An 11344-nucleotide genomic window follows, 5' to 3' on the forward strand; every position below is an offset into this window, starting at 1 on the left:
GGGGAGACTGGACGACAAAGTGCAATGACATGAGGGTCTTTCCAATGCCCCCCCATCCCATCTTGGCCCTTGAGACTTGCTGCCATAGAGAGCATCGGTTAGCAGGTGTTATTTAGATCCTGGGAGCGCATTGGGGAAGAAACAGTTGATTGGAAACCAGGCTTGACATCATATTGCATCCCTGTTGGGGTTACTGTATTCAATAGCTAAGGCAAAGGTTAACATAGAAACATGAGCCCTGCGTCGGGGGGACTCCTAGCTGGGAGTCCAAAATATTGTGCCCGGGTATACCCTTTCCAAGGTCAGGGTTACAGAGCGAGCCCTGCAGCCGGGCCGAGGGGGCTGAGGGTCTGTTGGCGAGAAATAAATGGGCTCATGAAGGAGTCTGGCTTGAGAGAAACTGGGCGTAGCCAATGGCATTTCGTAGGAGAGACCCTTCAAAGACACATAAAAGGGCCAAGTGCTATTTTTAATTCAGCCCTCACGCCATCTACCGGCCTCTCCCATTACCCTCCATGTCGCCATTCATCCCGGACGCCGAACACTGTCAGATGCTTTTTAAAATCTAAGCACACTGTAGCCCCCGAGTTTCCTTTATCTCCACGACAGCGATGTCTTCAAAGAACTTCTGCAGGTTATTTTAAAATGACCTTCTCTAGCTGGGAGCTTAGTTTCCCAGAGAGTTTTCGCTACGGGAGGATGAGGGGGCCTGATCGGGCAGCCCTGCTGGGGTAACACGGCGAGCCCTGGCCGAGGCCTGCCTGCGGGGCCCCAGCGTTAGGGCCGGTGGCCGGGGGAGTCTCTGCCCCCACTGGGAGCTCATCTCAACTCCTCAGCTCTTAGTGTTCTCGCCTCCACAGCGCCTGGCAGTGGGAAAGATAGAGCTACCCTCACCCCTACTCCACCAGCGCATTTCTCGAGGCACCTCTAGACACACAGAGGCCCCTAGTGAGGCAGCAGCTGCCACAGTTTGCTCAGGAAAGAGCCCAGCTGGGCCACAATCCCATACTCTGCTTACTCCGCGCTCATTCCCCTGGCTGGGCCCTGAGGCAGGGGGCTAATCAGACATTACGCAACTCGGGAGTAGAAAGTGGATGGTGGGGCGCTGGAAGTCGCCTGTATGGCTCAGTGAAGACCGGGCCCGTGGAAGGACAGCATCTCCAGGACAGTCAGCCTTGCCATCGGCTTTACTGGCTGGAGCACAGAACTGTTGACTCTGCTGGGATTTTCCCATGATGCATTCTGCTCCACATGGAGATTGGTTGACACCTGATTTCCAAAGCTCTCTGGCCTTCACTGCCCAGCTCCATCCTTTGGGGTCTCATAGCTCTTTCCCTGAGTCTTTCTACAGCCCGTGCCCTCTAAGCCCCCTACATTACTACCGCTCTCTGTTCCTCTGTCAGGATATAGCTCTGGAAGGCAGGGCCTTGTTGCCCCCTGCATGCACCTTGCCCAAGCTCCTGCAAACTGCAGGTGTCCAGAAATGTGTGCATCCGTGTCGTTGCCCCCAAATCGGATGCTTGGAGCCCACTCTACTGTGGGCCAGGATGTGTTCACTCTGTCGGTGGCCACACACCATCCCATGACAAGGGACCAGTCCTAGGGGAAACAGAGCAGGACATCACATCTGTAGGGCGCCACCTGTCCCAGGAACACGCATAGCATCTCAATCCTCACAGCAGCCCTGGGACTTATTCCCAGATTACAGTTGAAAAAAATCAAGGCTTGTGAAGCTTCATTATTTGCCCACAGAGGTGGTAAACTGGCAGAGCTGGACTGGAACCCAGAGTCTAATGAAGACTAAGCGAGCCTGTGCAGGTACAAGGTTTGCTGGGCACCAGGCAGGGGTCCATGGAGGCTGGCAACCATCACTCCTCTCTATTCCTCATCACTGAGGAACTGCCCCGCTCTGGGCCTCAGTCTCTATACCCATAAGCTAAAGGGGGTTAGATCACTATAGTCTCCCTCTCTGAAACACTGGGTGCTGGCGGGTGTAGAGAAAGAAGAAAGCAACAAGGGAAGGGGGTGGAAGGCCTCTAAACCACGAGGTTTTCCCTTCCCCACTCAGCGGCAATTTTTTAACTTGGTTCGTGGACAGGCTTCAAGAGACCTACAGATCCCTGAAACGGTCCACACAATGCCGTGTGCCTATGCCTGGGTGGATTTTTGTGGAGAAAGCAGCTCTAGCTTTAATTTGAGTCCAGGACCCCAAAGAGGGTAGTAGAGGACATAGTCAATCCCTCAGGAAGGCACCCTCTCCCCATTGGCCTTTCATTCCCCAGCTCAAGTTTCCTTATCGCTGTGCAGGTCTATCCTGACTTGAAGGAGCTGGACTCAAGAATTTGGGGCGCCACTTACGTAAGGATGAAGCCAATCGATAGATGACCTTGGAATCAGATAACCTGGGATTCAATGGCAGCACTGCCACTTGCTGGCTGTGTGACCTCAGCCCAGTTACTTCCCCTCGCTGAGCCTCAGTGCCCACACCTGTGTAGTGGACATAATACCAAGAGAACTGTCATGAAAGTTCTATGAGGAAAAGCATTACTACCTGGCATGTGGTAGGCATTGGGTAAACACTATTTTCCTTTCTCTTCTTCTGAGTCTAATTATGAAGGAAAGTTCTAATTATTCTTCAGAATTGGCACTCTCAACTCTGAAATGGTTATTACTGCCCTTGTTATTAGCTAACCTTTATGAAGTGGTTACTGTATGCCAGGCACCGTCCCAAACGGCGTGCATACATTTACTCCTTCAGTCGTCACAACGACCCACCAGGGAGGTGCTATTTTTATCTCCATTCTATAAATGAATCAATGGAGGTACGCACTGAGGTGCTGAATACCTTCCCCAAGGGCACCCATGTTGTAAGGGGGCACAGGTAAAACTCTCACCCAAAATTATTCCAATGCAGACATGTGTTGGTTGTCAATAAGTGTTCATGAGCCTTGGCTTTCCTCCGGCTTCTGGAAAAAGCCTGAGCTTATCCCACACCCCAGGGCCCTGGACTCTGGCGAGGACCTTCAGGTTCATGGCTAGACTATTGATACCAGCCCGCTCCCACCCCAGGCTGGACTCATGTTCAGGAAGTCAGACTCATATCAATCCTGCCATTACAATCTGTGGTTCAGTCATTCACTCCTCCATAGGTAAATCCACGGCATTATTCACTCATTGAATATTTCTTTCCCTTTCTGCATTACTCTCCTCCCTCTGCTTTCACCTCCACTCACTTCTGTCTCATCCTCTATAACACATGTCAACCTGGGCTTGATCTTTCCATATTTTTCTACATGCTCACATAATCACATTCAGATATATGTGCATGTGCGCACAGATGCACGTGCACACACACACTCAGATAAATACATTTGGGCCGGTTGGTCATTGTTTTACAAAACCGAGATCGTTATTGTGTACCCTTTTCTGCACCTTGCTGGCCTTATTCAGCAATCCCTTCCAGAAATCCCGCCACGGCAACCAGCGGAGTTCTGGCTCAGTGTTTTTCGTGGCTGCGGTCGTATCCATCAGCCACCTTGACCTTTCAGACACACCGAAGTACTGGCAGTTCCCTGAATACCCCAGACTGTGTCCCGTCCCTGCGCCTTTGCCACTCTTGCTGCCTGAGCCTAGAGGGTCCACTTTTCTGTCCACCTAGAGGCTATCTCCTCATCTGTCAAGACTCAGCTCATGGTAAGCCTTTCCTGGCCATCAAGTGACCTGGAAGTACTAACCTTGCTCTCCTTCTGCTTCCAGCCTTCAAGGTTCCCTGGACAGACTGTTATCTGAGAACATCTACACTGTTCATGAAGTCATGTGCTGATGTCTGTCTCCCCCGACTAGACTCTAAATTCCAGGAAACATGACTGGTCTGTTTTGCACACTGCTGGCATCCTGGAGGTCCCAAATAAATATTTGTTGACATGATGAATGAGTGAATGAATGAATGAGGATGATGAGAGCCTGAACCAAAGGACTGGCGGCAGAAGGGAGCAGTGTGAGTGGACCTCAGAGCTATTATGAGGTAGACTGACCAGACTTGGCAATTGACTTGAATGTTTCTTATTTCCACAAGAACATAAGTGACATGGAAGACTGTGTCTGTCTCGTTCACAGTTTCGTCCTCATTGCCTAGATTGAACAGTGCCTGCTATGTAGCTGGTGCTCCATAAATATTTATAAAATAAATGAATTCCACTGGATCCAGGGATCCTTGTTGGGCCTTGTCCCTGACCCGGAGGCAGGTGCTCTCCAGCAACGCAAGTCTCTGACTCTGCTAGATCTCAAAGACTTCTGCCCTCTGCTTGCCCACCTGAGCTATGATCGCAAGGTGCATGATAATTCCTCCTCGGAACCTTCCTGTGCTCTGCTCCTCAGTGGGTCCCAGATGTCTCCAGCCCAGGTCCAGAGCCAAGGAGTGGCTGTGTGTGCATGCAACCATGCGCACGCATGCAGCTGCATGTGTGCAGATGGCTCGTATGCATGTGATGTGGGATCCCCAGCAGGGAGGCTCAAGGTATTTCCCTCACACAGAAAACGAGGAGGCAGAGCTCATGGGTTCTCCTGGGAGCACCAGAGGAAACCAATGTTCCTGTGCTGCTGGGGCGGGGATGGGCAGAGCTGCCTCATTCTCCTGTCACCACCAGGCCCGAATCTGGGTGAGGGGGGAACCTTTAGCCCAAAGCAAACTCGGGAAGTAGACCTAACCGGAGGATATTCACCCTGGGGTGCCCTTAGGAACTCTGAAGTCTGAGAGCAGGTATAGAAGAAAAGAAGCACAATTTATAAGCCAAGCCCTAGGAGAGCTTCAGGAAGAGAACAGCACACCCCTCCCCGTACTCATAGCTCCATCCACAGGAGGGTCCGCAGAGGCTGAACACTGCTCGTGTGGTTGGATGAATAGGGTAGGGAAGAGCGATCCTTTTGGGGATCCGTGGCCACTCTCACCTACAGCCCCTCTCATAAATCAATGTTAGAGGCCCAAGGAACTCATCATCCTAGGACAAAGCAATAGGAACAAAGGCACTGACGCTGAAGAAATTTCCGCAGGCTACAGTGGGGAGCTCAGTTTGTCCGGAGATACGTACAGGGAAGGTGTGAGAAGTTAGGCTCAACCATAAGGTGGGGCTTCATTCTGATGCGAGGGGGAGAGTGGTCTATGAGTTTAGGCAGGGCTGTGGCATGACCAGCTTTGGGTCTGTAAACAGACACTCCGGTGGCCATGTGGAGAACAGACCGGATGAAGGCAAGATTCAGGCACAGAGGGACAAAGAAGGGAGACCATGATGGTTAAGGACATGGGGAAAAGTGGACAGATGATGACTGAGGAGATGCTTAGGAGACACACTTAGCAGAGCGGGGGCAATACTGAGAGGTGGAGAGCAGGTCAGGACGCCAAGGAGATGATGGTGAATTGTGGAAGATGGGTTTGATTTGACTGTGGGAGGCCAAGAGTCCAGTCAGAGGCGACTCAAGCTTTACAAAGAGCCAGGAACAGAAATGGTGAATGGAAGAGCCGCAGGGTGGCGTGTGTGTGGTTGGAGGGGCTTGGGGGCAACAGGAGGTCTCAGCAGGCAGTTGGGAAGAGAGGTCAGTTCTGGAGAGAGCACCATGACCTTGACGGCACGAGATGACTCAACCCTCAACCAGGCCAGAACGATGTCACTGACTCGGAACGGAGGCTCAGACAGATGGGGCGACCTTGGCCTTCAACTTGGCACGAGGCATGTGCCGTGAAGCCTCACGGGGATGAGTTCTCATGACGTAAGATCCACCTCTCACATATATGGCTTGAAGGAGGTGCATTTAACTTGGGTTTGGAACATAAAATGTTTACACAACCATTTATTCCATTAGTACATTCACTTCCCACTTCAGAACTAAATGTCTCTACTAATTAAATACATTTATTTTAACTGCAGAAGCATTTATTTCCAAAATAAGGACATGTTAATTATCTGCAGAGTGAAATTAACCCCAGGATGCTAATCTATACATTCATCCGCCCGGATATATATTACCCATGGATGTTTGGTTGCACTGCCCACCGTTGCACAGCGGTGCTCAACACACTCCTGAACACAGGTCCTCATGCCACCTGGATCCACATCCTTCTTGCTATCCTTTCACAGAGAATTGCATGGTGGTGCGGAATGTGGAATTTTAATATTACCGTGCTCATTCGAAACCTAAGAAGACTAGAGAGTCAAGATTTGCAAACATGTGCCAATGTAATTCAAGGGCATTTTTGCTGGGAGAGAAGGTAACTATCTCCAATTACCCTGAGGAGTTTTTTGCTCGTGTTTTATGAGAACTGACACCTTAATTCTCTTGTCACTGACACTTCCTAGACACGGGTACATATCTGTAATTCTCATGATAAGCCATTAGTATTAATTAAGCCACATCAGTAGCATAATTTAGCTAGTCAGTCAACATCTTCTGAGAGCTCACAGCGGGGGCAGCCCCCACTCACAGCATTGGAGAGTTCGTAAGGGAAGAAATGCAGCATGGGAAAGAGAGTTTTCTAGAAAGATGGGCATTCTTGCCTTCACGGCCACTGGGAAGTCACCTGCAGAAACCTCAGGGAGTGAGGTCCTCTTTTACAACACGACATGTTTTCCTCATCTGCACAACAGAAGCAGCAATGCCTTGCAGCTGCCCAGCACCAAACGGGAGGAGCTTCAGAGGAAGTGGAAGGCAGGGGGCTTCAGCAGGGATTTGGCTACTCCGTGGGACAAATTCTGGCCTTTGGTCCACCAAGTCTGGTCAGTCAGAAGTAAAAAGGTGAGAGTGCGCTCATAGTGAAAAGGATCCCCTCCTTCCTCCTTCTCTCCATCCCTCCCTCCTTCTGTCTCTCTCTCCCTTCCTTCCATCCTTTCTTCCTTCAAGAATATTTACTGAGCATTTACTATGTGCCAGGCACTGTGCTAAACAGTGGAGGGACATCAGGGAGCAGATAAAAGTCCCTGCTCTTAAGGAACTGAGCTCCGAGTGAGGGGAGATATTTATAAATAAATGAACAAACTATCAAACAATCTGGTGGGTGGTAAGACACATTATAAAGAAATATAGAGGAGGATAAGGGGACAGATGTGATGAGAGCAGATGCTATTTTAGCATCAGGTAGTTCCCTAGTTCCCCTGCATCACAGAGGCATACCAGTCCAATGTGAGGGTTCCCTGCAAGTCCAATGAAGTGGTCCTATATATCACAGACCTACCCTGGCTCCACGGACGGGGTAGGTATTCATTGACTACCAGAGATCATCAAAAGCTTTTTGCATCCCACTCCCAGTCTCACCTGGGATGATCAAAATACTGCCCAGTGCAGGGACTCCATGGGTTGGGCCCATGTGTCTTAATTGAAGTGTGGAGCCTTCTCAGGTAATTGCTGCGTGTCCATTAGACTGGACGCTCCCGAGGGGGCAGTGGAAGTCAGCAGGAAGGAGGATACGCCCGCTCTTGGATACCCAGACTCAGGATGTGTGCGTGTAATGTTAGTAATGATTGGAATAAATTCTAACCTTTCTAAAGTGCTAGCTGGGTGCTGCTGGAACTACAGAAAAACAGAGGCCGTTACCGTCTATCTTCCCCCGGGGATCTCCCGGCTCCTGATGAGCAGTAGGACAAATAATAAGACGTTTCAACTTCCACGAATGACACATCGGTTGGGCTCAAGGTGAGTAAAAGAGGCTCAAACTGAATGAACCTTGAGCTTTTAGAGAGCGATCTAGAAGATGGCATTGTCTAACATCAAGAACATGCAAGGCTATATTAAAGAGTTCCAAATTAAGGATTTAAGCCCCAAATCCTGTGAGCTGATACGCATCCTCGATTGTGGCATGTGGAAGAAATCTGGCAAAATACGGATGTGCGTGGGCCATTTTACACATACTTTTTTAAACACACTAAAGTAGATTCATGTGTTGTACCCTAAATTCAAGGTGCTCGAATTTCGCTTTGCTTGGCAGACAGTGGTTCTGAGGACTAGACTCAAGGGGTTGTATTATCAAATACCTCTAATACACGAGGACAGAGGAAAGATTGACTTCAGATGCCTATGGATGTCTACGGCTTGACATCGTTGTAGGGTATCGTTACTGAGGCTCCTGTCTTCTCAGCGGCAATGGAAAATGTTAACTGAAGATGTAATTATCTGGAAGACTTAAGTGTAAGTACATGACAATTATACTGTACCAATCCGTTCCTTTGTTTTTGCCCATCTCTTCCCACAAGAATGAGCACTCCACGATTGTTTTGTGTACTGCTGTATCCCCTGTGCTTGAATAAAGTCTGGCCCAGAGCAGATACTCAACAAATGTCTGTTGCGTGAATGAATAACTGTTTGCAGCAGGTCTCTGGGAGAAAGCAAGCTTCAGTCCCTGAAGGTACTAGGCTACCTGGAGAGGTCTGTTTGTTTTCTTACTACACACTTTTGAGAGTCCTCTATGTATTCTGGATAGAAAGCCTTTGTCAGATATGTGCTCTGAAAATATTTTCTGTGCCTTGTCTTCTCATTCTTTTAACAGTGTCTTTGGAAGAGCTGAAACTTTTCATTCTGACAAAGTCCACCTTGTCAGTTGGCTCTTCTACGGCTTGTGCTTTTGGTGTCCTATATATAAATTTTTTTGCCTAAGCCAAAGTCACAACGATTTTCTCCTATGTTTTCCTCTGGAAGTTTCACAGTTTTCGGTTTGACATTTAGGTCTGTAATTCATTTCAAGTTAATTCCTGATGATGGTGAGGTAGCAGTAAAGGTTCAAGTTTTTTTGCGTTTGAATATCCACTTGTTCCAACAAATGCAGCAGTATCTGTAATAGCACACTGTTGGAAACAACGTAAATGTTCCTCAGTAGGGGACCAGTTAAATAAACTCCAGCACATCCATCCAGTGGAAATCCATGGCACCATTAGAAACGATGAAACAGCTCTATATACACAGTTAAAAGTAAAATTCATCTGCATTTCTATTTCTATGAACTGTTCGTTCACATCCTTTCATTCAATAAATATTCACTGAGTTCCTATTGTGTGCCAAGCACAGTTCTAGGCACTGAGGACACAGCAGTGGCATCTAGTGGGAGGAAACAGACAACAAACAAAGACTTAGCAACACAGTCTGATGATGATAAGAACCATGGAGAGAAATAAAGCAGGGTAAGAAAGGTAGGCAGTGTGGGGTGGGAGGACTTCTGTTGTAAATATGGTGGACATGGAAGGCTTTATCAGATCCTGTAGGCCTGCAGTGTACTGTAAGGAATCTGACTGAGATGGGGAGTGACTGGGGGGTTTTAGCAGAAGAAGGACAGGTTTATCTTGTTGGTTTTCAGGCACTCTTTATATATTAATGAGATTACTTGTTCATCAGCCATATACTTTCGAATTTAGTATTCCCATTGGTCATGTATGTTTCAGCTTTGCTTACATTTTTCCATGTAAAACTTGTTAATATTTACTTAGGCAAATTTGTCAATCTTTTGCATAATGGATAGTTTTTGCTAGCCTACCCAACATTAATTTTTGCTTCATCCAGTAATAGGCCACAATTTTCATTTGGGATCCACCCCTCCCCACCCGTGCAGTATGCATGGCTTAGAAGTCTGAAGCCTGCTGGAAATAATCAGACCTGGACATGCCAATCATGGCATTCCCTAGCACCTGCTTTCCCCACAACAGAGACTGGAATGAGACAGGCATCTGACCTCAGCTGCTGCCAGGGTTCAGCTGTTGCCTTTGGTTGCATGTCCTCCTCTGAACCGGAGATCCAACTCTACAGCAGGCTGCCTAAATTACCCTGCACCCAGCTGCTTGCAGGGGGCCTGGGGGACTGAGATCCTGCCTTTCTCTACTCTATACCTCCTTCATATATGAACAGTAGAGATAGGCAACTTCATGATCTAATATCTACATTATCTAGAGCCAAATCAGAGGGAGGAGGAACAAGTCAGCAGTACCCAAGAAGTTCTCAAGCCCTCACGTTGAACTTGACATACATATGTGTATATGTATATATGTCTTTCCTTTAACTATTCTACTCACTCCCACCATTTTCCCACCCAGTGTATAATAACAATAGCTACTGCATAGAGTTATTATGAGGTATTGAGTTATATCTAAACCACCGAGGGCCTGCAACAAGTGCTTAAAAAGTGTTATTGAGCTATTATTTTATTATTATTATTACCTTCCTAGGCTGAACTTACAGTGTCTCCTCTTCCAAGACCATCTTAGGCTGAGGTTTCTGGTTCTATTACGTCGTTTTAATTCGGGCAGTGATTTAGTGTCTTACGTGACCTTTGAAGCACCTGATCAGTGTTTGATGATAGACCTAACGGAACTGTTTTTCCTCCGAGTGCGTGAGAATGCATTCCATTTCTATGGTGCTGTAAGGACCTAGATGTTGCCTTTCGATTCTGTCTTGCTGGTGCCAGTCGGCACTTAGCCAATCTGATTTTTTTCCCCAGTGTCTTTGTACTTTTGGTTTTGCTTTTTGGCAGAGACCTCTTTTTTCATATTACTTTTTTGCCGTGTCTAGTTTTTCCTAAAACATTAAATAGTAAAGGTGCTGTTTATTTAAATTGATTTTATGTATCAAAAGTTGCACTGAACCTATATGTTAATGTAGGGTGATTTGACATATTTGTATTATTGAGTCATTCTATCCAATACCAAGACGTGTCTTTCCATATGTTACAATCTTCTGCTATGTCCCTCAGTTTTCCTCATATAAATATTGCGTATTTCTTATTAAGTTTATTCTTGTTTTTTTAATATCCCTTTTTGGACGATTTTAAATGTGGCCTTTTTCTCCCTTTGTTCTATATCAGGGATAGGCAAACTATGGCCTGCAGGCTAAATCCAGCCACTGGCTGAATTTGCAGATAAAGTTTTATAATAAAGCTTAAATAGCCATACCCATTCACTTGCATGTTGTCTGCGGCTGCTTTTGCACTACAGTGGCAGAACTGAGTAGTCAAAATAGAGACCAGGGCTTCCCTGGTGGCGCAGTGGTTGAGAGTCCGCCTGCCGATGCAGGGGACACGGGTTCGTGCCCCGGTCCGGGAAGATCCCACATGCCGCGGAGCGGCTGGGCCCGTGAGCCATGGCCGCTGAGCCTGTGCGTCCGGAGCCTGTGCTCTGCAACGGGAGAGGCCACGACAGTGAGAGGCCCGTGTACCGTAAAAAAAAAAAAAAAAAAAAAAAAAAAAAAAAACAGAGACCGTATGGCCTGCAAAGCCAAAAATACTTACTATATGGCCTTTTACAGAAGAAAGTTTGCTGACCTCTGCTCTATATTTTCAATCTGGTTGTTGTTTGAATAAAGGAAAACTATTAATATTTGT

The sequence above is a fragment of the Leucopleurus acutus genome (genome assembly GCF_964270905.1).
Source record: "Leucopleurus acutus genome assembly, chromosome: X".
In the NCBI taxonomy this organism is placed as follows: domain Eukaryota; kingdom Metazoa; phylum Chordata; class Mammalia; order Artiodactyla; family Delphinidae; genus Leucopleurus; species Leucopleurus acutus.